A 5,821-nucleotide genomic window follows, 5' to 3' on the forward strand; every position below is an offset into this window, starting at 1 on the left:
GGAACCACGCGCTAAGCGACGCTAGCGCGGGGTTCGCGGCCGGTCTCGCACCCCGATGAGTCGGACCGTTCGTGGTCGCCGAGAAGTTCTCGCGGCTAAATTACAAGCTGAGAGACCCGATTTCGGGTCGAATCAGCGGCCCCATTCACGTGGGCGAGCTGAAGCAGTACTTTCGGAGGGAAGATACTGCCGACGCTCCAACCTCGGGCGCGCGAGACCGCCAGCTCGAGGGAGGCGCGGAGGGAAGACTCCCGACGCACCGCTACAACACCCGCAATCGGCGAGTCCGCTGACCGGGTGGGCCACCATCTCCTGAGGGTTCAAGCCCGCACGCCCAGGGTCCACGACGCCAGCACGCCAGGCCTGCTGCGAGCCAGCCAGCCGCTACCCTGGGGGAACGAGAACCGAGCGGCTGTTTACGCCGAAACAGCACCCTGCCGCCCGTACAGCGAGCGAGCTGCGCGGCGGGCCGGCTCCTGCGGTCAGCTGATCGCGCCCCGCCCCCTGTTGGCGGAGGCGCCCGCCGGAGGTGTGCCGAGCGGCAGCCATCCCCGGCGCTTGGCTAGCCAGCCACCTGGGAGGCAGCACCACAACGCGGCCTCCTGCCCGGGTCCAGTCGGCTGGGATCGTCACCTCTGACCCGCAAGCAGTGGAGGCAGCCGGCGGTGCGGCAAGCAAACGCACCGTTGGCGCGGGGCGAACCGCTGCGGCCGGTGACCGCCTGGGAGCAGCCTGCTGCCCGGGCCCTGTCTTCAAACGGCCCAGCCTACTTCGCCGGCGGGGCCTGGGGACCATGAGCCGACGGACAGCGCACGCGGCCGGCTTTGAGTGCAGACGGACGAAAGCGGGTCAACCGGCGGATTGTGGCGAACTATGTGGCGGCGACGTGCGGTGCAATGTGGACTGAAGCGCAGTTGCGCAGGTGCGGCTTTGGACTGTTTGAACCCCGAGGAGTGGACGATGCAGCGCAACAAGCGGTGAGACCACTGCCGGCCAGAACCCTCGAGTCCGAGGGGCTTCGGTCAAAGGGGGGAGGGATGTGGGAACCCAGAGTCCTGGCGCGTTCCCCATTCCTCGCCGCCCGCCGCCGAGGCGAGGGGGGAAGGCTCCTTCTCTCTCCTCGGCGGAGCGGCGCTCCCGTCGCGGCGGTGGTGGCGTGGCCGTCGCTCGTCACGTGACCGGCTCTTCGGGGCCCCGGGGGGCCGGTCTCGGTGCGCGGGACGGAGGAAGGGCCTCTTGGGTTCCAGCGGTCAACGAGGAGAGACGTGAGTACCGGAGATCCGGCTTCCCCACCTTCCTTTGTCTACCCCCTTGCGCCTGCCTAAGCGGGATTCACACGACGGAGAAACCCTCTCTTTTTCGCCCGCGGGACCTTCTCACGTGACCGGTTTTAGGCTCCGCCCCTCGGTGGGGATAGCCCGCGGTGGCTCCGCGAAAGAAATTGCCTCCGCATGTTTTCGCTCGACTGGCGGTGGCCCTCAGCGGGGAATGGAACCTGTTCCTCGGCCCTGTCGTCTGCTAGTCGCTCCGCTTAGCTCCGCAGGTGTGGATGCGCCGCCAGGCCGGATAATCCGGTCACGTGCTGTTGACGTCACATATCCGTCCGCCTCCGTGAGAGGGTTTCTCCGTCGTGTGAATCCCGCTCTACTGATCCTCGCCGGACGGCTGGGTCGGGACGAGCGAGAATCGGCTACGTGATTTGGTGGCACGCCAATAAACGAGAGTTTGGCCGTTCGTTGTGTTCGTGTGTTCCTTGCTGCTCTCTGCCGCTACGCCGGTCAGCGGTCCGTGGCGGAGTTCAGCCGAGCTAGCCTTGCGGCCGGAACCCTGGTCCCAACACCAACACCAAGTTATATGAGCTATGGGAGGCAGCTCTGGCCAGCTCTGACCCTGGGGTCAGAGCTGGCCAGAGCTGCCTGATCTGATCTTTAGGGCCAAGACTGGGGCAGAGGAAACAGGGGCCCTGGAAGGAGGGAACCTACCCTAGTTCAATCAAGACCTTTCAGTTCAAATAAACGTTTCATCTCTCTCTCTCTCTCTCTCCTGTGACTGGCCGGAAACCTTATCGACGACTTCGCCAAATAAGGTAACAAAGATGCCCGAGGGTACTCCCCCTTGCACTTTCGCTTGCTCGCGGAATCACGAGTCCGGCAACTGTGCTCCAGCAGCCACCCCCGCCTGGAGGCAGCTCGCCTGACTATTACGGGGGTCGGCATCGAAACACCCGTCCGAGTTATTCCGGCCTGGTGCGTTGGTCGGCAACGCTGCGTCAGCATCAAACAGGCGGGGCTCCTGCAACTCGCAGCTATAAAAGCTGCCGTAGAGCCGCGCCAACCGTAATACCAGTGGCTTACGGGTGCACATCACCGGTATAGGTCGCCTGAGAGTCCGTCTCTTACTAAGTCTGGCGATCTCTCGCGACCAACGAGCCCGTTGTCGAGCCGCGCGAAGCTCTTACTGCCTAAACGCAATCTCGAGCGGAGACTTCACGGCATCGAGACGCACGCACCGTAAGCCGGCGCCGCCGGCGCGACTGCGCGGGGACGGCGCTACGAGGAAGGCGACCCGCCGCCATGTTGCAACAAGGCCTACGTACCTCCCGTCTCGCAAGCGGGTCGCGACTGCAGTGCTCGGAGGTATCCTTCTGACGTACCGCCTGGTGCGTGTAGGAAGGTTTACTCATTTGCCGTCACGGCTGTATCGGGCACCATAACTGTCTGCCTGCAACCGACTGGCGCGAGGCATTTCGTCCGAAGTCTTCCGGACAAAGCGTAGCGGGCTGCGATTGCAGCAACGCATTTCTCGGGGAGCTAGCAACCTCGAATTCGTCTGAAGACGAGACCCACGTTGGGCGCCAAAAATGTGGGTACCAGGGTTCTTACGGCGACCAAGCTCGACCCGCGAGACTCGGCCGCTAGGCTAGCTCGGCTGAACTCCGCCACGGACCGTCGACTGGCGTAGCGGCAGAGAACAGCAAGGAACACACGAGACACAACGAAACGGCCAAACTCGCGTTTATTGGCGCTCCACCAATGACGTGGTTGACTCCTCACTCGTCCTGACCCAGCCGTCCGGCGAAGATCAGGAGGCAGGCGCAATCGGGCAGACAAAGGAAGGGGAAAGCCGGATCGCCGGTACTCACGTCTGTCTTCGTTGCTTGCTCGAACCCAAGATACCCCTCCTTCGTTCCGCGCACCCAGGGGGGGCCCCCCGAACCGGTCACGTGAGGAGGGACCGCCCTCCCACCGCCACGACACGCCTGCCGCGCGGCGAGAGTGACGCATGCACCGAAGGGAGAGAGGGAGCCTTCCCCCTCGCCTCGGCGGCGGGCAGCGAGGAATGGGGAACGCGCCAGGACTCTGGGTTTCCCACATCCCTCCCCCCTTAGACCGAAGCCCCTCGGACTCGAGGGTTCCGGCCGGCGATGGTCTCACCGCTTGTTGCGCTGCCTCGTCCACTCCTCGGGGTCCAAACAGTCCAACACCGCACATGCACAACAGTTGTGGGAATCGTGGAGAACCGCGACCCACGATCCTGAGCCAGCGCGCGCTTCGGGGGAGACTTGTGCCCTGAAACCGGTCCTGCGCTCCGCTGGTTCGTCAGCGTCCCCCGAGAGATGGCACCACCGATCTGTGCGGGCGTATATGCGCGCGGGCGAAGGCGGCGCGAACGTGTGCGCGCGGGAGACGGGAGAGTCTCGTCGGAGACCCGGTCGGGGCTAAGGTCCCTGTATGTTTACAGGTCGGGGCCAAGGTCCCTGTAAAAATACAGGGACCTTGGTTGGGGCTGGTTCGGCGGAACATCGCGGAGCTGGTGGATACATGTATCTCAGGTGGGAACTTTGTCGCGCGCCGTGAGTGCCTGCCTCCCGTTCGCGATCATGACCCGGACGGCGTGATTCGTGAACGCCGTCGAGCCTAGGTGCTCGCATGCTTTGGGATTCCCCAAATAAACGGCTGTGCTTCGGCAATACTGTTTATGTGTTCTCGTATCGGCGAACCTCACTGGGCTGCCGTAGGCATGGGAGCCCGCGTGGTTGACACGCCGGGAGCTAGCGTCGGGGCCTACCCAGTGCTGGCAAGTTCCCCGAGGAACCCCTCCTCCCACACAGTCCACGTTGCCCCCCCACGTCGCTGCCACATAGCACACGTAGTTCGCCACAATCCGCCGGTTGACCCGCTTTCGTCAGTCTGCACACAAAGCCGGCCGCGTGCACTGTCGGCCGGCCCATGGTCCGCAGGCCGCGCCGGTGAAGTAGGCTGGGTCGTTTGAAGACAGGGCCCGGGCAGCAGGCTGCTCCCAGGCGGTTCGCCCCGCGCCGATGGTGCGTTTGCTTGCCGCACCGCCGGCGGCTTCTGCTGCTTACGGGCTCTGCACTGGTCAGCAGTGACGACTGGACCCGGGCTGGAGGCCGCGTTCGTGGTGCCGCCTCCCAGGTGGCTAGCTAGCCAAGCGCCCATGATGGCTGCCGCTCGGCACACCTCTGGCGGGCGCCTCCGCCAACAGGGGGTGGGGCGCGATCAGCTGACCTAGCGGAGCGCGCGAGCATCAAGGCACCCTAAGCTGACCGCAGGAGCCGCCCCGCCAAGCAGCTCGCTCGCTGTACGGGCGGCAGGGTGCTGTTTCGGCGTAAACAGCCGCTGGGCTCTCGTTCCCCTAGGGTAGCGGCTGGCCGGGCTAGCTCAGTCGGTAGAGCATGAGACTCTTAATCTCAGGGTCGTGGGTTCGGGCCCCACGTTGGGCGCCATGTGGGATATGTGAGGGGTTCCTCGGGGCGACCTAGCCAGTACTCCGGCGTCGGCCACCACGCTAGCTCCCGGCGTGTCAACCACGCGGGCTCCCATGCCTACGGCAGCCCAGCGATGTTCGCCAATACGAGAGCACAATAGACAGTAGTGCCGAAGCACAGCCGTTTATTTAGAGACTCCCAAAGCATGCGAGCACAAGGCTCGACGGCGCTCACGAATCACGCCGTCCGGGTCGTGACCGCGAACGGGAGGCAGGCACTCACGGCGCTCGACAAACGAAGTTCCCACCTGAGATACATGTATCCGCACCGCCGCGCTGTTCTGCCGATCTCGCCCCGATCGGGTCTCCGCCGAGACTCTCCCGACTCCCGCGCGCACACGTTCGCGCCGCCCGCGCCCGCCCGCCTATGCCCGCACAGATCGGTGGTGCCATCTCTCGGGGGACGCCGACGAACCAGCGGAGCGCTGGGCCGGTTTCAGCGCACAAGTCTCTCCCGAAGTGCGCGCCGGCTCGGAATCGCGGGTCGCGGTTCTCCACGATTCCCACAATATACGCCTGAGTTTGTAACATATATGCGAGGAAGGCAGCAACGCTTCGTGCGCAGTTACGAAAACCAGTGATCACAGATAACAACGATGTTTTGTTGAATAGGCTTTCAGAAATATGTGTTAATTTGACTGTTCAGTGCAAATTGTGCCAAAACAGATTTCGTTCACTTGCAGATAGATCAAATTTGAGTAAACTTTCACATTCAGACGTATTTTAAATTTGGGCCCTGTATTTGTTCCTCGAAACTGGTTTCGCCGTGTAAACCAATTTTGTAGTTGGTAGACAGGTGAACAGCTTTTTGTTTAGTATCTGGTATAGCAGCAAATATGTGTTTCGAAGCTTTCGTCGCGTTTGCTGTCTTTCCCTGTTGTTTGGAACTACTTCGGGCGTCAAGGCCCCCGTTTTACTAAGAAACGCATGTAGCAGCTGTGTTTGCGGGCCGACCGACCGGAAGGCCCGGACGGGGTGAGGAGACCTTCGTGGCCGAGTGTCGCAGGGGATCGGGTATCCGCGTTGTAGAATT

The 5,821-nt window shown here is 63.1% G+C and overlaps 1 non-coding gene across 1 annotated transcript; it reads left to right on the top strand.

Annotated features, from left to right (window-relative positions):
• Positions 1-4,671: 4,671 nt before the first annotated feature.
• On the top strand, positions 4,672-4,744 carry Trnak-cuu (transfer RNA lysine (anticodon CUU)). Its single transcript has one exon. It is a non-coding gene; the product is annotated as a tRNA-Lys (tRNA).
• Positions 4,745-5,821: the final 1,077 nt, after the last annotated feature.

Source organism: Haemaphysalis longicornis, unplaced genomic scaffold, assembly GCF_048455015.1.
Source record: "Haemaphysalis longicornis isolate Haplotype H1 unplaced genomic scaffold, Haemaphysalis longicornis Haplotype H1 scaffold_1, whole genome shotgun sequence".
In the NCBI taxonomy this organism is placed as follows: Eukaryota; Metazoa; Arthropoda; class Arachnida; order Ixodida; family Ixodidae; genus Haemaphysalis; species Haemaphysalis longicornis.